The 24084-nt window shown below is 39.5% G+C and overlaps 1 non-coding gene across 1 annotated transcript; it reads right to left on the bottom strand.

Annotated features, from left to right (window-relative positions):
- Positions 1-7733: 7733 nt before the first annotated feature.
- Positions 7734-7865, bottom strand: LOC142438371 (small nucleolar RNA SNORA72). Its single transcript, XR_012782756.1, has one exon. It is a non-coding gene; the product is annotated as a small nucleolar RNA SNORA72 (small nucleolar RNA).
- Between the last annotated feature and the right edge of the window lie 16219 nt (positions 7866-24084).

Here is a 24084-nt window from a genome sequence, read left to right as displayed (position 1 = left end):
GAGATTCTGAGACTGTAACTGTTTGTAGGAGTAGAAAGTCCCATCTTTCTCCTAAGTCCAAAATGTAACTACTCTCAATTTCTCTAATAAAACCTTCTAATTGCGAGTACTGTCCGAGTTCTGTGTGGCCATTGCAATGAATGGTCCATCCCATCAATGCAGTGTATTGAGGGAGGAATAGTTGGTGAGAGAACAGGTAAAGAATGATGGTAGGGGAAGGGGCCAGTAATGTATGAAGCATTTCTGACCCCCGCGTTTTGGCAATAAGGAAATTGCAAGAGGTCACATATGGCTTCTTGTGATGTTTATTGCGTGGTGCAAGCGGTTTTTGTCTGGGTAGACTAGAGAAACAAATTTGTGGATACTCCTATGTGGATAATGAAGAGCATGTGTGTATGGATACAAGAGCAGTTGAATATTAAGAAAACATCCCAGCCCGGTCCAGATCAAGTTCAACAGCCCAACATTAGCCCATATGTCTGAGACCAATCTATAAAGTCCTCTTCAGACTCACGCAACACGTCCAATGATGCCGAATGCAGGAAGATCACAGGCCAGTCGGTGAGAAGTCTTGTGGATCATGGGCGTTGTAAGCATCTCAGCACTAACAGGGGTCTCCACGTGGTTCCTCCAGCTCAGGCTACTAGTGGAATGCCCTGTGTCATGTCAGCTGCAACATCTCCCAGGAAGTGAGTCTGCGTCCTGCCTCCAGCAAACTGATTATCTCCTTAGCACATCCAAATGAGGTCATCAAGCTCTGACCTGATTGACAGGCTAGATTCTACCCCTTTACACTGAATCCTCAAATTGACCAGATTATGTGACTACCACACAAGCTATCCATCAATGATTAAGAGGGCATTTAAAGTCCTTTCATTTTTTTTACATTGTATAAGGTAATAAAGTAATATAAAGATAAATTAAATCATACCAAACACTTAACTGCCATCAAGTTGATTCCAACTCATAGGAAACCTATAGGATGCACTAAAACTGTCCCTATTGGTATCAGAGTTATAAATGTTTAGAGGTACAAAAAGTTTCAACTTCCTCCTGAAGTTCAAACTACTGATGTTGCAGTTAGCAGTCCAGCATGTACTCCACTACACCACCAGAACCCCATTGATTTAAAGTATACAGGAGGACATTTGTAGACTAAGTAACCATTGAAAATACTGTGTCTTGGGTCAGGTGCATCTTAGTCTTCAAAGCGGCATTTTGCTTATTACCACTCCAAATAGATTTTGTGCAGCAGAAACAATATTATGGGTACCCAAATTAAAACAAACAAACAAACAAAACTCTGCTGAGCAGATCTTTCATAGTATGGGTTTTCCTGGAAGGCCAACATTGAGCAACTCACTCTGAGTTAGCGCACTCAGTGGTGTCACCTGGGAAGGTTCTTTTTGGTCACAGTGAATTTTTTTTGTGAAAGCAGTTTCACTGGAACCTTTGTTTTTTGTGATGGCTAATTTAAGCGAACAGCATTTGGCTGTGGAATTGTTTTTTGCTCAGGAAAAAATGCCAGAGAAACGGTTGTGATGTTGAACACAGGTTACAAAGATAATGCTATGGGGAAAACTCAAGTGTAAGAGTGGTTTTCTTGTTTCAAAAATGTGAAATAGCGATTGATGACAAACCTCCTTTTGGATGTCCATCAACTTCCCATATAGACCAAAATGTCAACTCCTAGTGAATTTGGAGTTTGTTCCACCGGGTCAAACTGTTAATCAAGCTTGTGTAACAGTGTGCAACAAGAATGTCTAATTTGTGGCAGAAGGGGGATGGGTATTATCACCAAGAAGATGTACCTGCTCACAGCCATTTCAGTGCACCAGTTTTGGGCAAAAACAGCATGTCTCTCTTTCCCCATTCACCCAACTCCCCTAATCTTGCTTCAAGCGACTTCTTTTTGTTTCTGCAAATGAAGAGGGACATGAAAGAACAGCAATTTAATGAGGTAGAAGAGGAAGCAAAAATGAGGGAGATGCTGTCAGCCATTCAAACAGATGAGTTATATTTCCAGGAATGGAATTGCAGGTATGACAAATGTATTCATTGTAATGGAGAGTACTTTGTATGTGATAAGGTTTTTTAAAAAATGTAATACATAGTTTAAAAAAAACCCTCCCATTTTGGGGGGAAGTATCTCCTCATATATATTTAAGTATATGTTGAATATCAATGATTAAATCAGCTTAGTGTTGTTTAGAAGAGCCATAGTGGTGTAGTGGTTACCCAAATTGCTGACATCTACATTGTGGGCAGGATTCAGACCGCTTTCTCTTCCTGTAACAGTTACAATCTCAGACACCCCCCAGGGGGTTTCTATGAGTCAGCCTTGACGGGATACAGGGAGAATATTGTTTAAAAATCAACTTTCATGTCAGAATTGGAGATAGCTATAAATATGCTCCTGTGGGACAATAACCTTTATTCTGAATATGCAAGGTATGGTGTTCCCCTACGAGTTAGCATCTGCAATCCTTTACATTTGACTGTCATAATTAAAAATAATAATATAAAAGATACAAAATGAATTTGTAATGTACACAATTGCGGATAACTCAGCTAATCCAACTCTAAAATGTGTTCATTTTCCCTGAATTTTTAGAGCAGCTGAATACCATTACACTCCCTATACCAAAGGAGAGTGACTATTTTCTGATTCACCAGGACTCCTTTCTCTCATGAAGATGTCTCTAATGCTGAGAAGTTTCACTCCAATAGTAGCTCTATCACTCTGTTTACGGGCCCTTAATTTATGATGATAATGATTAGGGCAGGGAGAACGGTCTCAATTTGTTATACCAAATTAGAGGAAGTAAAGGAAATTTCATGAAAATATATCAAAGCGTTTAAACTCTAACTTCATAGATGAGGGAGAATCTCCTCAAAGCCTAAGAAGGATATTCTTGAATTGTCCAACTGATGCAGTGGGGTAGTGGGAAGAACACTATTTTATACAAAGTTTTGTGATGCACTAAAAGAAGAAAGGAACTAGTTAAGTTAGATATTAATTTCAACCACATCAATTTGTCTGAACTTGAGATTCTTCTACAGATTGAAGGTCATTTTTCTAATAAAGGACAGATGAGTTTTACATTCTTTATAATGACCTGAGACCTTTTCGTGGCTATGGCAGCTATTACTCCAACACCAATGACAATAATAACTCAAATAAGTTTAAGTGCTCTCTTTAGAGCATCTATGCCTTTGTTTGCATTACATGAACTTCCTAGGACATAATTCATAGAATTATAGCATATATCGCTTCCATACTTACCACGCGTTCCAAACTGTATTGCACTATAATAACTCCTCTACAAAGCGAGTTAAAAATTACTAAATTGATAGCTTTATGTGGGTACTGTAAGAAAGAGGTACAGGTGTTTCCTCACTTCTTTTGACTTCACAGGATAACAAAGAATCAAACTCAATATCCATCCAAGGCTGACGCCTGTGAGGCAGGAAGGTAGACATGTTCTACCTTCTATCCTCTTCTGCCATTTCTGATGAGTCCCTCCCACAGTGCACTTTGCTTCTCTGCTAGGTTTGATCATTCATTGTAATGTGACACAGAACTCACAAACAATACAATTATGGTGCTTGTTAGTGTGGTAGTTACATAACGTGGTGTCAATTTGGAACTTGATAGGATTAAGAGTGAAGGGGTGGAGTCTAGTTTGCCAATCAGTTCATAGCCAATGGGACCGCTCTGAAGCTTGGCCTTCTCCTGAGAATTGTAGGAACTCCTGTATTTTTCCTCGTTGGAGACGGGAGACATGTCTCTCTCTCTCTCTCTCTCTCTCTCTCTCTCTCTCTCGGTTCAGTCCCTTGGAGATGCTATACTGACAAGACACCTGGCACTATGCTGATGTGCTGTGCTCTGGGAACTGGAGAAACCACAGCGCTGAGATGCTTACAACTCCACAGGATCCAAAGACTTTCTACTGACTGGTCTGTGATTGCATGTGTTTCAAGAGTTTGAAGAGAACTTTATAGATTGGTATTTGACATATGGGCTAATATTGATTTATGTGCTTGGACTGGGTTGGGATGCTTTCTTAATTTACAATTACCCATTTATATAAAACTCTCTCTTATACACATATGAGTGCTTATGGATTTATTTCTCTAGCCTACCCAGACTAACAAAATTAGGAAATTGACAAGTTATAAATCAGGATCAGAAATGCACAGGATACAGTTATTCACTCAAACTAACAATACTGACAGAACGCTCTGCTTTTCAGCCCCTCAGCACCTTGGCCTCGGCCCCCCTTAGGCAATTTTGCCAAACTCCTTCAATGCTGCCAACAGATGCACAGTTCTAGATCTGTGGGTCAAAAAAACTAGCTCCCAATTAAGTTCCTGGAGCTACCCCATTATGTAACCAAGTCTCCCGCCTGAATACACTCAGCTTTTCTCACCCCATGGATTGGAAAAACACCACCATGTCTAGTGCTCTGGCTCAGTTCTGCAGCTGTATCTCCTCTTCCATTCCTCTGGCATCGCAGTTTTCTATCTCCTGGATTGGAGAAGTTCACTGCACAGGAATTGTGAGCACTCAAAGTTGGCACTCCATTCCTGCCTCTTCTTTCTTGATGGGAATCAGAATTGACTTGATGCTAGTTGTCTTTTTGTTTGTTTGTTTGCTTGTTTGGTTGGTTGGTTAGTTTTTGAACTTCTAAGATGGCTCATTTTAAGGCAAACTTGATAAATCCCTACATTAGAGTTCTTACAATCAAAGTTAACTCATAATGATCACTAATAACTTAATCATATAATCTTATCATATCTTTCCTCACTTTCTCTTATGCAGACCTATAAAGAAATGAGGGTAAACACAAATTTGCATGGTTCTACCTACTTGTTTGGTGGGAATTAACAAACACTAAGACCAGAAGAGCCATAGTAAGTAAACCATTGTACCAGATGCCTATTAATATTTTTTATCCTAGAATCTATTTTCTGACTCAATGAAGATTGAAACATATCAACAGAAATAATAATTTTCTCACATCTCATTATGTTTTAAATACTTTATCTCTAACAATGATCTCGCTTGTGAATAAATTACATTTTCATTTTGTAACATATTTTTTAAATTGTTTTAAAAATCTTATTTGAGATCAAATCAAAATTTCCTCTGGCCTCCTCACCAGGCCCAACCCCTGTCATGTGCACACACTTGTTTTTCAGCATCACTTCCCACTTCAAGCTCATATCACCCCTATATTTACAGTAATTCTTCAAGTCATCGCCTTTCCATGGTGTTCTTCCCTCTAAATCACCCTGCACACTGCTGCCTGATTAACAGCACTAAACAAAAACTTTCACGGTTAGCTCCCTTGCTCAGGAAGTATTAATAGTTTCAATTTATCTACTAAGGGTAGGTCCAAATTCCTGAGTTATCCATAATTTAGTCTCACCCAGTTTTTCAAACTTTCTAACCGTATCTTCTAATACTTCCCTATTATGAGCTACAGAAACTAGTTTTCTGAACTCCTACATTTTTCTTATTAATTAAACATCGTTTTTGGCCATATGTTCTCATCCACAATTTTTCCCGTAAATGCTCAAACATCTTAAGTATTCCTCGTTAAATATCACTACTAATTTTAATTGTATAGTAAATGTTCTTTTCTTATTTGTATGTACCACAAACTTTAATTGTTGTTGTGAACTGACCAGTCACTACTCAGTGCAACATTATGTATAGCAGACTGAAACATTGTACAGTCATGTGGTGTTCTCACAACAATTGCTAGGTTTGACTCAATTGTTGCAGCCACTGTGTCAATACATCTTGTTGAGTGCCTTTCTCTTAATGGCTAACTCTTTACATTGCCAAACATGATATTTGGGCTTACTCTTTCCAGATACTATGTCCAGAGCATGTGAGACAAAAATCCCTATTTTGCTTCTAAGGAGAATTCTGCTTGAACTTCTTCCAAAATAGATTTGTTTGTTCTTCTGGTAGTTTATGGCTAATCCAAAATCATATTTTTTATGAACACTATGATTCAAATGCATCAATTCTTCGTGGGTCTTCCTTAATCATGGTCCAGCAAGTTTCTTTGCCTAGCAAGTTTCAGAATAGCTTCTGACATACCTTTGTACTTCAGGAGAGATATTGAAATATATGATGCCATTCTTCTTCAATATAGTGGGACATAAGATTGTCCAATTCAAAATAATCAAGACTAATCCATTGTAGTTCAGTAAATACTGAGATAAATGTATGTATGTGTTTAATTTTTGACAACTTCCAATTTAGCTGGAGTAATACTCTGTACAATCCACATTATGATTATTAATGGATACTTACAGCTATTTATTCTCATGTGAGTCACATCACATCAGTAAATTAATGTGCCCCAAACTGCAATCCATGAACATCAATCATTAAGTCCAACTCTATTTTGAGGAAACAGATTTACCCCAATTGTATTTTGAGAGCCTTTTAACCCCATGGGTTAATCTTTCAGTACTATATCAGATACTGAGATGCATGTGGTTTTCACTAGTCACATTTTTAAGTACATTGCTAGATTAGTCTTGGTTTTTATTGTGATCTGGAAGCTATGCTGAGCTGCCCACAATGTGTGACCCTGAGAGCAGTTGGAATGCTGGTGGCATAGTTTTCAGCATCATAGTAACCCAAAAGCCACCATAGCCCAACAATTTGACAGATGAGTGGTAGACAAGGAGTAAGAGAAGCAATTATATCTGGTGCTTTCAAGACACATTTCTCACATCAGTCATATTTTAAAAAGAGGGGTTTTTAAAACACTTTTTTGGGTGCTCTTACATCTCTTATCACAATTAATACATTCATCCAGTGTGTCAAGCACATTTTCACATATGCCAACATCATCATTTTCAAACCATTCTCTTCCCACTTGAGCCCCTGATATCAGTTCCCCATTTCTATCCCCTCCCTCCCACACTGACCCTCCCTCATGAACCATTGATAAATTATAGATTATTATTTTATACCTTACATCGTACTCCATTGACCCTCACCCACTTTTCCATTATTTGCCTCCCCGGTAGGTGGTTACAAGTTGATCCTTGTGATTTATTCCCTCTTTGTCCCGCACCCTCCCCTAATCCTCCTGGTACCTCTACTCTCATTGTTGGCACTGAGGGATTTATATTTATCCTGGATTCCCAGTGTGCATGCTCTGGTAATCCGATTTGTAAGGTAGAACTGAGGTCATGATAGTGGGAGAAAGAAGCACCGAAGAACTACAGGAAAGTTGTGTGTTTCATCATGCTGTACTGCACCCTGACTGGCTCATCTCTTCCCTGTGACCCCTCTGTGAGGGGATGTCCAATTGTCTACAGATGGGCATTGGGTCTCTACAACATACACCCTATCTCCCACCTACCCCCAATTCACATTGGGTATGATTTTGTTCTGGATCTTTGATGCCTGATACCTGATCTCACTGACACCTCATGATCACACAGGCTGGTGGGCTTCCTCCATGTGGACTTTGTTGCTTCTGAGCTAGATGGCTATTGTTTATCTTCAAGCCTTTAAGACCCCAGACGCTGTACTATGCACCCATTTTGTCATCAGTGATCATATCAGTGATCGCATCAGGAACGTGAGCATCACAGAATGCCGGATTGTTAGAACAAAGTATTCTTGTGTTGAGGGAGTGCTTGAGTCGAGGCCCAATGTCCATCTGCAACTTTAATTCTCCCCCCCCCCCCTCACTTATCACCAGCATTTATAAAACCAGGCTCAGGGAAAGAACTCAGCCTGGGGACACATGCATTGTCTTAATATAGCAAATGTTTAGCCTTCCCTGGCTACCACAAAACCAGGACGGCGAGAATATGAGAATATTTGCCGAATTCTTAACATTTAAATATGAGTGCATAGTTCTATTCTTCATATATATATATATATTACATATGTACATGCCTGTAATTAGGCCTCTATAAATGTCCTTTGCCTACTGGTCCTTTCCTCTATTTCCTTTTACTCTCTTCTTTTCCCACCATGATGTTTGGCCTTCATTCAAGTTTAGTAATTCCTCGCTGCTACATTGCCCTTGATTAAGCCATACTAGGCATCCTATGACCTTCCTCCCATTGATTTTAGTTCACTTGTTCCCTGTCCCTTGGTCGGTTCTCTGCCCTCCCCCCACCTTCCTTTCTCTCAAATCCCCTTCTCCTGTATCCCCTCAGAAGCATTGGTCCCATACTTTCATCTCCGAATTACTTATCCCACCTGTCTTATCTAGATAGACATGCAGATGAGTTAATAAGTGCAAAACCCAAGCAAGGACAAATAAAACAACAAAGAATGTCAAAACCAACAAAACAATAACAACATCAAAAAACAAAAAGAAAGTCACTGAAAAAATGGAAAAGTTTATAAATAGTTCAAAGTCTGTTTATTGACCTTTACTAGAGTTTTCTAGTCGAGTCTGATGGGTGCCACACTCTGTCTCCAAAGTCTCTTTTTGGTAATCCCCTGGGATTTTATCACTCTGCTCCCCCTGCTGCTCTGCTGCATGCCCTCAGTGCCTCATCCCAGTGTGATGGAGCTAGACCGTGCACTATTCCTGCACTGTGTCTCAGTGCTGTCCCCCGCAGAGCCATGGTTCAGTGAGGGATGCCATGTCCCATGGTGGGGCCAGCCCTACAGTCTGCCCCATGCGTTGTCTGCTCTGAGCAGGAACAGTTCTCGGCTTGGTTCCTTTCCTCCCTCTCCATCCCTTTTTTCCTCCCATAGGTTCTAATGTGATGTGCCCCTCTTCCCAAATAGTAACCCCAGTGCTGTCATCTGAAGTGCATTCTTTTGAGGGGGTGGGAGTGTCCACGTACTTGGGATTGGGACCGGCCCTGCAGACCTCTCTATTGGTTCCTTTGTACATGCCAGTTTGTTGTATTCTCATCTTGGTGCATTGGGTTGAAGACTGTTGTGTTAGTCTGAGTAAACTAGAGAAATAAATCCAAGGACACACATATGTGTATAAGGAAGAGGTTTATATACAAGAGCAATTGAGCATTGAGAAAGCACCCCAACCCAGTCCAGTCCAAGGTCATAAGTATGTATGCCCTATAGCAATCTATAAGGTCTTCTTCAGACTCACAAAACATAAGCAATGATGCCGAATGTAGAAGATCCCAGGCCAGTGGGTAGAAAGTGTTTGGGTCCTCTGACACTGGAAACATCTCAGCACTGGCAGGTGTCTCTCTGTGACTTCTCTGGCTACAGAGATCTGGTTGCATCCATATCCATATGGTTTGTCTTCTGCAATGGCCCCCAGGGAGTGGAACAAAGACAGAAATGTCTCCTGCCACCAAGAAGGAATTACCAGATTTTCCAGAATTCTCAGGAGAAGACTATGCCCACACAGAAGTCTCATTGGCTATCTCCAGATTGAAGGCCACTGTCTCATTCCTTAGATTGACACCAGACTAGGTGACAACCACACCTGTTCTCTCTCTCCCTCTCCTGTATAGATATAAATAATACCGTCCCCCTGGGTAGGTTAGTGCCAGTTCTCCCCTACCCATATTTTTTCCCTCATTTTCTTTCCCCCTCTTATTTAGTCAGCTGCTCTATATGTGTCTGGATTGGGTTTGGTCCCTGTCATAGTTGCTGGACCTCACCCCAGGGATGTATATGTATAGTAGATTTCCCCCTAAGCCCCATTTTTTTGTTTCTTTTTTAAGCTTACCTCAGTGGACTCATGTTGTACTTCTTTTGTGCTTGGCTTCCTTCACTTAGCATGATTTCCTCCAGTTCTTCTCATGCGGCTATGCGCTTCAGCATTCAGTGCTGCTTTTTAGGGATACGTAGTACTCCATTTTATGCACGTATGACAGTTTTTTGATCCCTTCTTCTGTTGTTGAGAGTTGGGTTGTTTAAAACTCCTTGCAATTGTGAACTGTGCTGTGATGAGCACTGAGGCACAGATGTCTGGTTGTGGTTTGTTTCTTGCCTCTTCTGGGCATATGCCCAGTAGGGGAATTGCTGGGTCGTATGGTAGCTTAATCTCCATTTGTTTTAGGTCTGATCAAACTGATTTCCATAATGTCTGTACATACCTAGAGGTCGACCAGCAGTGGACAAAAGTTTCTATAGCCTCAGAGCACCTCCAACACTTGTTACTTTCTGAATTTTGAATTGGGCTATCTTTGAGGGTGCTAGGTGATATCTCATAGTTGTTTTAATTTTCATTTCTCTTATGGCTAATGATCAGGAACATTTTCTCATATTTATTGGTCATTCGGATTTCTGCCCCAGAGAAACTTCTGTTCAGGTCCTTTGCTCACCTCCTGTTCTGTTGACTCTTCCTAGCATATCAACAAAAAGTATTTCTGCCTTTTTCATGTGTGCATGTATTGTTATCAGCCTTCCTCTAATAAATTCCTTTTCTCTGTCCCAAAGGTTTTAGTATGTTGTATTTTAATTCTCATTGATTTATAGAAACTTCCTGATTTCATCTCTAATTTTGGCCAATACCAACTCCTTTGGCAAGAGAGAATCATTCATCCTCCAATTGTTTTCCCTTTTTCTCATCATCCATTGATTGATTTCCAGACTTATGGCATAGTGGTGAGCGAGAGACATCTGTATATTATCTATATACTTGAATTTACTCGTGTTCAACTTGTGTCCCAGCATGTGGTCTATCTTTGAGTATGTTCCAAGTGAGCTTGAAAAGAATGTGAATTACTTTTTGCATTTGGTTGGAAAGCTCTAAAAATATCTATCAGGTCAAATCGTCCAATTGTGCTCCTTAGATCTGCAGCCCACTAGTTAAGTTTCTTTCCCTGTTATCTGTCTTTTTCAGAGAGTGGTGTATTAAAGTCACCTTGTTGAGCCTGTGACTTGTTTTCATCCTTCGGAGTGTTTACGAATTTCATGGGTCTCTCATTGGGCATGTATATATTTATTATACTTACTGGTTCTTGGTCTACTGTTCCCTAAATCATTATATAGTGCCCCTCCTTGTCTCTTGTTTTGGCTTGTACCTTGAGATCAATTTTTTTCAGAGATTCAGATTGGTACCCATGTTTTTTGCATTGCCATTTGCTTACTGTGCTTTTCTCCAGCCTTTAATTGTCAACCTGTTTATGTCTGCAAGATTCAGATGTTTCTCCTGTAGGCAGCAGATCAGTGGGTTGTTTTCAAAGCCAGTCTATTTGCCTTTGTCTTTTAATGCCTGAATTTAGTCCATTGATATTCATTGTTATTACATCCATCAGTAGACTCCGTGATGTCATCTTGTGCCTTTTGTGTTGGTTATTTTCAGCCTACCTATCTTATCAGTGTGTGTTGTATGTGTGTGGTTCATTCTTGCCTTATTTTTACTTTTGAGCTAATGCTATGTTAGGGGCTGTTTGCTCTTTGTCACCTTCTGGGTGGAGTTGTGCAAAGTTGTGGTCGCTTATTTGCACTCAGTGAGTGTTGATCTTCTGTCCATACTGGGTTGGCAAAGATCTTTTGTATGGCTGGGTATCTATATATTCTTTCAGTTTTTCCTTATCTGGGAAGACTCTTACATCTCCATCTATCTTAATAGATAATTGCCCAGGTATAGTAGTCTTGAGTTTGCATTATTTTCCTTCAATTTTTGAAATATATTACTTGACTGCCTTCTCTTCTTCATTGTGTCCGCTGATAGGGCTGAACATATTCTTATTTGGGTACCTTTATAAGTGACTATTTGTTTTACCCTAGCTGCTCTTATGATTTTCTCCTTTTCCTTATAGTTGGATAATTTAACTATTATGGTTTGATGACTTCTTCTTGGGATTGAGTCTGGGGAGTGTTCCTTTGACCTCCTGAATGGTTGCCTGGTTTTCATTTATTAAACTGGGGGAGTTTTCCTCTAAGAATTCCCTTGCTATTTTTGCTATTGACTTTTTTTGGTGTGTCTTGTTCTGGTAGTCCAATTATTCTAATATCGTTTCTCTTCAGAGCACCAGGCATGGCTGTCAGATTATCTTCAACTTTTCTAATTGTCTTATTTGACTGCTTTTCCTGTTTGCTGAGGTCTGCTTGGTTATTTTCTAGGTCACTGGTGTGATTATCAACCTCCTCAAGCCTGTTGGCAACATCTGTTAATTTGCTACTGGATTTTTTTTAATTCATCCCTTAGGTCTTATATTTCCCTCTGCTACGTTGCCTTTATCACTTCTGTCATTTTATCCTTTTTCTGTATTGCTTCCCTCATATCCTGTATGCCTCCAAGCAGCATTCTGAAAATTTCTTTCTGTGACAGGTCATTGTCTGCTTCTTTCTTCTTCTGGCATTGTCCTCCATTTCTCCTGATCTTTCATCGAGGCTGTGGGGGCTGGTTGCTTTTTATATTTTGTTTTAGAGGAGCCTGGCACCATCTTCCAGAGTCAAAGAGCACTGGGTGCTCTTTGGGGGACTCATGTTTATGTACATCACCACAATCAATTCTAGTCCATTCTCCCTCTCCCTTATTTGTGATTTGCTCTCCACTTCCACTCAATGTCTCTTACTACCAACCTATATTACCAAAAAGCTATTACACCAATTTTTATCCCCACATGTCTTTCCCTTCTGTGTTTTTTAGAGACATTTATTTGTTGTGGCTCTGCTTAGGTGCTGCTGAGTTGGTTCTGACCCATAGTGACTCCATGCACAAGAAAATGAAACCCAGTTCTGGGCCATCTTCAAAATTGTTGCTATGCTTGAGACCCTTGCTATGTCAATCCATCTTATTGAACGACTTCCTTTCTTCATTGCCCCTCTACTTTGAAAATCATGATGACCATCTCCAGGGACTGATCTTTGCTAACAACATGTCCAAATGATGTAAAACCAAGTTTTGCCATCTCTGCCTCCAAGAAGCACTCTGTTTACTTTTTCCAAGACATATCAATTTGTCATTTTAGCAATCCGTAGTACTTTCAATATTTTTCTCCAGCACCACAATTCACATGCATCAATTGTTCTTTGATGATTCTTATGAAACATACAACTTCCACAAGCATATGAGGCAATGCAAAACACCATGGCTTGGGTCAGGCACACCTTAGTCCTCAAAGTAAACTACCTGCCTTTCAACACTCTAAATAGGTCTTGTGCAGCAGATTTGCTAACTTGGATAAGTCAGAAACAATTCAATGCTGGTAGCCAATGGATTTGAGACAATGATAAGCGAGAGGCTAAAAACTTCCATAGTGATTTAAAATCCTGGAAAAATAAATTTATAAGTATAATTTTGGGACTTCACAACCAATTATCTGGTTTTCCATTACTTCTTATGGGGAAAATATGTGCAGTCCTTGAACATTTTAGTGTTTGAAGATGAATTGAGTTGGACAATCACGATATCACTTTATTCCATTATTCTGTTCAAACAACTGCCTCTTGATCCATGAACAAGTTCCACATGAGCCCTATAAAGTGTTCTGGAATGTTCATTCTTCTCAAGGTTATCCAGAGTTTATTATTATCCACACTGTTTAATACCTTGGCATAGTCAATAAAATACAAGTCACCATCTTTCCAATATTCCCTGCTTTTAGTCAAGATCCATCAGCAATGATATCCTCTGTTACAAGTTATGGATCCACACAAGATAAAGTCCTTGAGCTTCAATCTTTTCTCCATTTACATGATGTTACCTATTGATACAGTTTTGAGGGTGTTGACTTTCTTTACATTGAGTTTATAATCCATAGTGTAGTCTGAAATCCTTGATCTTCACCAGTATGCACCTCAAGTATTTCTCAATTTCAGCAAGAAAGGTGGTGTCTCATCTGCATATTGAAAGTTGTTAATAAATCTTCATCCAATTCTGAAGTCATGGTCTTCTTCATATACCCCAACCCCTCTAAGTATTTGCTCATAATAGATTGAATAATAGATTTGCTCATAGATTTAATAGGTATGATGAGGGGATACAGCTATGACACACATTTCCTGATTTTAACCAGGAAGTATTTACATGTTCTGCTTGAACAACTGCCTCTTCATGCATACACAGGCTCTGCATGACAAATGTTCTCAAACACCCGTTCCTCTCAATGTTATCCATAGCTGGTTGTGATACACATAGTTGAATGCCTTTGCATAATCAAGGCAAATGATCATCAAGCAGAGTACAGGCAAGTAGGTTGAGGCCCTTTGTGCAGTATTTTATAGAAGGAGAAAACAGGCATGGAGAAAGAGTCAAAGCAAGGAGGAAATACCATATGACAATGAAGGTAGGGATATCTATAATCAGCAAATTATTGCTAAGATTTGCTCTCAGATAGCCACCAGAAACTAGAAGAGGTATGAAATTGTTCTATCAAAGGTCTCAGAATAAATTAACTTGGGAGACACCTAGAATTCAGGCTTCCATGCACCATAATTGTGAGTAAATATTTTTAAGCCACCAATTTCATAGTATGGCAGGCCTAGGAAAAAAGTAAATCACCATATATTTTGCTCTTTTCTTTCCAGGGACAAGATCCCACACATAGCTGGTTGCTTTAGCAATGATTTAGCAATATTTGAGGCACATAAAGCCTTCGTACAAAGAGAAGACAGACTCTTGAAATAATGCAGCTTTTATTCTATTTCATGTGTCAGAAAACATATGCCAAGCCATATTGTAAACATCTGTCATGTATTGTTTTATTCAGTTCTCACACTGATGACTTTGTAAGTCCTTCATTTGCTTTCAATTTGAAAATCACATTGCCAGATTGGTCTGTACATCACCGTTACTGATCAATTAATTGTAGTGAAGGCCACTTTCAGGTGATACTCTGGTTTATTATGTACACTCAACAAAAATATAGCAAAAAATCAATATGTTTAAAGCCCTCCACCCAGTAATTGGGGTTTATTTTAAAGAATATTAAAACAATTCCCTCAGAAACAAAATAGAACCTTTAATATGTTCCACCTGAATTTCAAAAACATCTTGAGTAGCTTGAATCATTGAACATGAATGACAGAAGATCTGCCAAGCTATGGTCTGAAATCAGGACCACAGAACAAAAAGAAAGTAAAAAGATATTAGAAAGAAACAAAAGAAAGAAATTATCAAAGTAGGTGACAGAAGAGACTCTTAAATTTCTCTTTCCTTAATGTAGAGTAGCTAAATAAAAAGGAACAAATTAACTAAAAAACTCAACAGAAAATTTCTAAGGGCAGCTTGAGAAGACAAAGTGAAGTATTATAATGAAATGTGCAAATACCTAGAGTTAGAAAATGAAAAGGAAGAATGTGTTTTACATATCTTAAGAAAGAACAAAGGAAAATAATTGAGCCTCAAGTACCAATATTAAAGGGTTCTATGGGCAAACTATTGACTGATGCAGGAAACATTAAAAGAAAATGGAAGGAATATACAGAGATGCTGTACCAAGAAGGACAATAGGAAAATACAAAGATACTGTACTGAAAAGAACCGTAGCAAATGATCGAAAACTAATTGTATTGAGGAAGAAATCTAAGCTACATTGATGAAAATTGCAAAAAGCAAGTCTCCAGTTATTGATGAAACATCAATTGAAATATTTCAGCAAATTGATGAAACACTGATAGCACTCATTTTTCCAAGCCGGGAAATCGGGATATAGGTACCTGGCCAAAAGACCAGAAAAGATTCCTATTTGTCTCCATTCCAAATAAAAGTAACTCAACATAATATGGAAACTATAGAACTATATCATATTTATAATATGGAAGTAAATTTTTGATGTTGACCATTCAACAACAGTTAAAGCAGTAGAACCAATGGTTCTCAATCTTCCTAATGCCATGGCCCTTTAATACAGTTCCTCATGTTGTGGTGACCCATTCCCCCAACCATAAAATTATTTTCATTGCTACTTCATAATTTAGATACTGTTATGAATCGGGCAACCCCTGTGAAAGGGTCGTTTGACCCCCCCCAAAGGGTTTGTGACCCACAGGTTTAGAACCGCTGCAGTAGACAGACTGCAATCTGACAGAAATTCAAGCTGGATTCAGAAAAATACATGGAACCAGAGATATAAGTACTGATCTCATATTGATCTTTATTGAAACAGAGTCTATGAGAAAGATGTTTACTTATGTTTTTATTGACTTTCAAAGGCATTTGGCTGATGGGGTCACAATAAATTAAGGCTAGTATTGGAAAGAGTATGAATTCCCGCATACTTCATTGTGCTCATGAGGACACTGTACATGGATCAAGAGGCAGTTTTCCAAGCAGAATGAGGGGCTATTGTGGGGTTAAAATTAGGAACCGGGTGCATCAGAGTTGTATCATTTGACCAGAATTATTCTATCTGAGTAATTATTCTATCTGAGAAGCAGATGGTATGAGAAACTGAGGGGATATGAAAAGCAATTTGGTATCAGAATTAGAGGAACAAACTTTGATCTTCATGTGATATCCAAATTTACTTGTTGAAAGCATGGATTACGTGAAGCATTTGCTGATGAAGATCAAAACGCAAACCTTTCATATGAATTGCAACTTCATGAAAAGAAAACCCAAAGTCTCACAATTGACCTATAGATAGCATCATGATGAAGGGATCCAAAGAGGGGAGTTAAGAAGGATCTATCTGGCTTGGGTCCACAACCAATGCTCATGGAAATAGGATTAAAGAGCTGAAACAAGGCATCTCATTGGGTGAATTCTCTGCACCAGAACTCTTTAAAGTGCTGATAAGCAAGGATGCCACTTTGAGAACTAAAATATGCCAGATCCATGCTATGGTAGTTTCAATTGCCTCAGATGCATAGAAAAGTTAGATATTGAAAAAGGAAGATCTAAGAAGAATCAATGCATTTGATTCTAGTGCTGGCAGAGCATGTTGATGCCATCATGGGCTGTCAGAAGAAAAAAGAAGTTTTGGAAGAAGTATATTCAGAATGTCCTTTGGAAGTGAGGGTGGTACGAATGTGTCACATGTCCTTGGAGTGTCCTATCGGGAGACACCAGTCCCTGGAGAAGGACATAATGCTTGTTAAATAGAAAGGCAGTGAGAGAGAGGAACACCCTCAGTAAGATGGACCGACACAGTGGATACAAGATGGGTCTCTGGCCAAAGCTTGTGAGGATGGAACCGGAAGGAGCAGTATTTTATTCTGTTGTGCACTGAGTAGTTATGAGGTGGAAATTATTTGGTTGCGTTTAACAGCAATAATAAGAATATATGGTATTCCTACTTATAAACATGAGAAGGGATGGAAGGAATTTCACATTTACTGCGCACCTACTATCAGCTGAGTAATTTGTGTTATCACATCCATTCCCCTAGTATCCCAGGCCGTGTTTTATTCTGTTTCACATAAATAGGTTTGTTATGGATCACAAACCACTCAATGGTACGTAAGGATACCAATGAAACAATGATACAAAACTATTATCAGATTGCTTGCATTTTTAGCTATAGACCCTTTCTCACTTTATTGTCTCAGAGCTCAGATAAGTCTTCAAAAACATATAGGTTCATCCTGCAAAAAGGTACCAGTGTGTAAATTCAATATCATAACGTAATGACAGTTCAAATTAATGCACCTTTACCATCTGCCAGAGTCCCCGTATAAATGGTCAACTCAAAAAGTTGAGTTTTTTCTAGATATTCCTTGGGAGACAGGCCTGGTGCTCTTTTTCTTAAAATCAACCACTGAAAACACAGTAGAACACTATTTGATTCTGTTCTAGGTGATCGCCAAGAGTCAGAGTGGACTCCATGCAAATTAGTGTTGCTTGCAGCCTGCCAGGCACGACGCTAAACATTCTAAAAACACTTACTGTATGCAATTGTGCATAAGCAGAGTTGTTCAGCACATTTTAATGCATTTTTTGGGTAAAATTTGGTGCCTCGGTGTTAGCTTATACTTGAGTATATATGGTTAGTATCGCTGTCAAGAGAGGGGCTATTAAGACCATGTGGTAGGTGAGTAAAATAATGTAGAGGAGGTAAGTAACTTTCTTGAGGACACAGAAACAGGCCTAAAGAATGGCATTCTGAGGTCCTCCGGCCTTGACTATTATTATGAGACTATTGTTATTTGAGAGTTCTAGTCTGCAAGGTATTTTCTGAGGAAATAGATCATCCTCATTCTCAAACCACAGTTCAATTCTAAGGAGTCCCTACTGTGCTAGGAGGAACATATTTCCCATCAAGAAGGAAACTGTTGAAATGCCCATAGAATGCATAGAATGCAAGACGAGGGAAGGAATGTCTTACAGTATTGTTTGTATTTTTATTTTGTATATTTTTTGCAAGTAGATTTTAGTAAAAGAGAGGTGTGGAAAATATATGGTAGTTAGTGAGAAAAGTTACATAAAAGATCAGGCTAGATCAGTCATAACAGTGGCCCCACCCCACAAAAAGAATTAAAGCACCACAACTTATTTGATGTATGTTTTGAAAAGGAATGCACTCAATGTGTGCTATTCCATGATGGAGCCCTGAAGCGTGGTTTCCTCCCCAACCCTGGAGAGCCCAGCCACACAGCAGCCAGTGGCCTTCCACCGGGCTTTTGCTATGGTGAAAGGCTCATCCCAAGGAAGCTACTAGGAAGTCCGGAGAAAAAAGGAGCCTGAAAGGCACAGCTTCTGAACACAAAGTTATTTTATTTACTTATTGGTTATTTGTGCAGAAGATGTGATTCCTTACAATTCGCCCAATGAGAGGAGTCACAGTGAGGGAACATTAAAATATTAAAAATAATATTTGAAGTAAGCATCAGGGACAAATTGGAACTGACACTGATCTCAGTAGCAGGCACTGGCAGGGGGTGGAATTATTTTTCAAACGCTTGCTTCTCCTGGTAAAGTAGTTAGTGTTATATTTTCATGCTAAAAGGAAAATGTGATGAAAGGTTTTTAAACCCAAAGAAACAAAACTCTTAGTTTATGTCCAATTTTTTTTCTTTCAAAACACGATTCCATATGGCCATAGATGGCTTTAGTAGTAGGTCTGAACAAATAAGAGAATGGCCCTCTGTTGGTTTGGCTTAGTCCAGGTCATTTCCAATAGGCCTTGTCTGGGCAATGTGCTTCTCAACAGTACTTGGGTCATTCTGTGGGGGCAGGTTGGGGTATACACACTCCATAAAATTTTAAGTACCTGTGTCTCTAAGCTTGCAATTCTCCAACCAGACTTTCACTGCCTTGAATTTGTTATTTGCTCTGTAAATGTGTCCAACATTTGTCAATTTGTTGCACTGTGGTGCTTTGTGTGTTGCTGTGATGCTCGAAGCGATGTCACTGCTATTTCAAAATATCAGCAGGGTCACCCAGAGTGAGCATGTTTCAGAAGAGCTTCCAGACTAAGAACAGAACAAGCAGAAGGCACAGGCTGTTCACTAAAGAGGAATTAGCCACTGAAAACATGTGGATAGATAGCATCAAAACATTGTAATTTAGCGAAAACCTACTGAATGGAAGCAGAAAATGGCCAGAGATAGTACCTTCATATTGGAAACCACTTAAAATAAGACTGAGGAAGAGCTGCCTTCTCAAAGTGGAGTTGACCAACATGAGTGGCTGGAATAAAGCCTGCTGGGTAAAGTCTTCAGGTCATTCATTGGCTGATGGGACAAGACTAAAAATGAGAAAACACAGTTGTAAATGCCAATTACGAATTGGCATTTGGAATGTAATAAGTATGAATCCAGGAAATTAAATATAAAATTAAACATATAAAGATCAAATATATAATGGACTACATAGAGATCTAGGCACTAGTGATCTGAAATGAACTAGTATTGGCCATTTGAGATCAGAAAAAGTTATGTGGTTTACTATGCTGGGAATGACACAATCAAAAGGAATTTGATTTCATTTTTAGTCAGAAAGGGCACACCAAATAGAATGGTATCAATGATAGGATAATGCCTATCTGCATACAAGGAAAATGTGAGCACCAGCCACTAAATCTCTCCAAACCAAACCAAACTCACTTGGAGGACTGAAGTGCACCTAATCAAAGTCATGGTATTTTTAATCCCTTCAGATGGATGTGGAAGTTGGACATTGAATAAGGAAGACAGAAGCAAAAATTATGCATTTGAACTAAGTACCGTGCATTGCCAAAAGAACAAAATTTGTCTTGGATCAAGGATAATTAGGATGTTTCTTAGAAGCAAGGATGGTGAGACTTTGTCTCAGGAGCACTTTGGACATGTTGTTGGGAGAGTCAAGTCCCTGCAGAAGGACATCAGGATTGGTAAACAGAGGAGAAATGAACAGGAGAAAGCCCTTCAATGAAATGGATTGACCCAGTGGCTGCATCAATGGGCTCAATGACAAGAACAAGTGAGAGGATGGACAGGACCAGGCAGTTTCATTCTGTTATAGAGAAGAGGTTTCTTGTGAGTGGGAACTGACTTGACAGCACCTGACAACACATAAGTTTGTGTCTTTGTGCGTGTGTGTACGAGTGGATGATTAAAGTAGTTCTTGTGTGATAGCGCAGGGCGATAAGATGTAGCAGGCTTGTAAGCTAGAGCTTCTTTGCTTTCCACTTAGAAGCACATCATAGCCTAACTCCTCAGCCAGGAGAACAGTGCCATGCTAGACCACGTCACACCACCAATACATCATTCCATAACACATCACACCAAACTAAGCCACATCACGCCAAGCTGAAACCTAACATACTGTTCCACACTACACTATGCCACGCCTCCCGCACCATGAGGTTACACACTACCACAACCCCTGCTACACTGCACATACAATATCATACCATGCCATGCTACATGAAGGCACACCAGAAATTCAACAGCATACAATATCACATTGTATATTTCCATACCACGCCCCATTGTGCCATTCCACATAGCACCACATCTAATCACATTGTCTGACATCATGCCACAGCACATTGTAGGACTTTGTACCCAGCTGCAATACCTCATGCCCACCCACAACATGCCCCACGCCACCACACCCCACTTGGGGTAGTTTTTATTGTTTACCAAAGTGATGCATGGCTGTTACCAGATTGTTGCCTGCTCAGGCGAGCAATGTAGTCCTATGATTAGCCTATGTCTTGAATGGGAGAATTCTAGAGAAAGATGAAACATTTTCTCAGAGATACCTATTGCTTGTATCTTCCCAAGTTCACAGAAAAAGTTCTCTCGATAAAATAACTTCTGGCTTTGCCTAGGGGACACTTCAGACCTCAACAGCTAACTTTTCTGGAGTTATAACTTATGCATTCCTCCTTTTACTGGGTAGACATTATGATTGGTTTTACAAGAAAAATAAACAGCTTAGGAACAAATGAAAGACTTTTTTTATTTCTCTCAACTGTAAATTCAAGAGCTTGAAATGAATTTGGCAAATAACCCAGAATTCTGAGGAGAACTGTGGCTGAAAAGCAAGATTTCCAAAAATTCTTGAAAATCCAAGTAATACCAGGAATACATTCCAAATTCAACTTGTTGAGCCCTGTGCCTCTCTCAGAACACTTCTTTTTCCTCACTCAAAAAAGGGAGAAATCAAACACAAAACTCCTGTTGTGCTTTCTTTTTGCACAGAGAGCAGAGCTGTGTACTAACCTTGAACCGAGCTGTCCTTAGCACAGCCACAGGGAGCAGGCAAACATGCCCTTCTTGGGAGGACTGAGAAGGAACTCTCCCATGTATCTGTGAAGGCCTTCTGAAGTGCACTTCAGGGCTAAGGAACAAACCCATTGCAGTCAAGCTAATTCCAACTCATAGCAACACAATAGGATAGTCTAAAAGTGCCCTTTAGGGTTACCCACGCTGCAACTGTACAGAAACAGACTGCCTTGTCTTTGAACTGCTGACCTGACATTGTTTGGTGATATATATAGCTAATTAGTCCACACAGCCATATAGAGGATTCAGTTCAATTCATTTCATGGAATAGTCAATACAACATACTGAAAATCCTTCAACTCACAAGGGTCACTGGGTCCATGGTCAAGGAAACAGAGAACAGAGTAGGCTATGGTATCCACCAGCCTCAAGCTCAAGAGATGTATGTACCAGCAACATGGTGAAGCAGGTCTCAAAGGACCCTCAAGCTCGAGCCACACTATTCATGGGTTGGCCTGGCCCACAGGTAGTGTAACTCACAGGTTGAGGCAGAGAACAAGCTATAGCAACAGCATGCCTGCTCCAGCACAATTCAGCACACTCTAATCACCAGAGAGCAAGAGGGGTGGTTGGGTGGCCAGGCCTTGCAGAGCCATTTATCTCTTTGCCCTCCAATCAAACTGTGACATGATTAATCCCACATGTTCCTATTGACCAGGTTGGCACAATAAACCAACCTATCACACTTGTGAATTTAATACGTCTTTTAAAATGTTTTGAATTACAAAACATTTCATATCAAAAAGAAATAAAAACATGCATTGATATGCATGTGAAAGTTGTATATTCAATAAAGAAGACCTAAGCAGAATCAATCCATTTGAATTACGGTGCTGGCAGAGAATGTTGAGACTATCATGAACAACCAGGAGAATGGTCCTTCACTTATTATCAAGTTAGGGTCCCACCTTCTACATAAAAATCCTTCTTTAATTCCTTATTAATTATCAATATTATCCTCTGTATTCCTAAGCTATGCACTATCCATGCTCATTCAATGGCACTATGTGCCAGGCATTTTAAACTTGACCGTGTTTTATATACTTCACTCAATGTTCTTGTTGTTATCATTTGCTGTCATGAAGAAGGCCATTGAGCTACTCCAAGCACAATGGAATGGTTCAGCAGCATTCTCACAATCAGCTATGAATCCAACAATCCTGAGTCAGGCGATGTTTTAATACAAACCAGAAAACAAACTCAATGCCATCAATCAATTTCTACTCACTGGGACACTCTAGGAAAGAACAGAATTTTCCCGAGTATTACTGAATTTCTGAGACTTCAAGAATTTATGAATTTTTAAAATTTTTGAAAGCAGACAGATTTTGTACTTACACTAATTGGTGGATTTTAACCACTGTCCTTGTGGTTAGCAATTCAATGCATAGCCTACTACACCACTAGGGATGTTTAAGGGAGCCATTCTACTAAACTCTCACTGCCATCAAGTCGAAGCGACTCATAGTGAGCCCCGGTGAGTTTCTGTGACTGTAATTGTTTTCAGGTCTAGAAAGCCAGGTCTTTCTCCCAGGGAGCTGTAGATACTTTGGAATTGCCAGCAATGCAGATCTAAGCTTAACAAGTAACCACTTTACCACCAGGCATCCTCAGTGGGCCCACAGCATGAGCTGTGGAGCCAGCACAGCATGTCTTCATTAATAGCACCAATAGAGCCCAGTCCCATTCTCAGAGTTCACTCTGTGCAGATTCCTAGCACCTCCAGAAAGCCCTAGACTCTATCATGGAAATGTCCACAGGATTGTGTTGTTTCTCACCCAGCAATATTCGTGTAAACCTAAATTTTAGAAAAGCCAACAATAATATCAATACTGTATTTTAAAAGAACATTTTGCCAAATCATAAGATTGATTTACTTTTCTAATACATTGCCTTTTTACATTTTAAAAATTACACAGTCATCCAATCAGATATTTTATAAAAACAAAACCAAAAAACAAAAGGCAACACAATACCATGTATTTTTTGAGGGTCTTACAGTTTTCGCTAGTGCAACAGATAATTCTGGTGCATGTGTTAGTGATAAAATATTAGGAAGCCACTAGGAGCAGTCCACGGAGAGGACTGTAGGGTGAGCCTCACCATGAGACATAGCATCCCCTCACTAACCCACAGTATTACGGGGAAATCACCAGAGACACAGTGAGGGAATTGTGTGCAGTCTGAACAGCCCCCACACCAGGATGTAACATGAAGGCAGTGAAACAGAGCAACAAAGGGAGCAAAGCAACAGACCCCAAGGAATCTCAAAAATAGACTTAGGATGGGGCTTAGGGGACAGATTTGGCACTTCAGACCCAATCAGAAAACATTCATAAGGATCAGCAGACAGACCTGGAACTATTTATGGACTACTTTTTGTTTTGTTTGTTTGTTTTCTTTTCTTCTTTCTTTCTTTTTATGTTCATGTCCATATAAGATAGTCAGGATAAACAATCCCAAGGAGAAAGCAATGGGACTGACAGTTC

Source organism: Tenrec ecaudatus, chromosome 1 (assembly GCF_050624435.1).
Source record: "Tenrec ecaudatus isolate mTenEca1 chromosome 1, mTenEca1.hap1, whole genome shotgun sequence".
NCBI classification, from domain to species: Eukaryota; Metazoa; Chordata; class Mammalia; order Afrosoricida; family Tenrecidae; genus Tenrec; species Tenrec ecaudatus.
The sequence above is the reverse complement of the archived record's forward strand: the minus strand, read 5'-3'. Positions and strand labels throughout refer to the sequence as shown.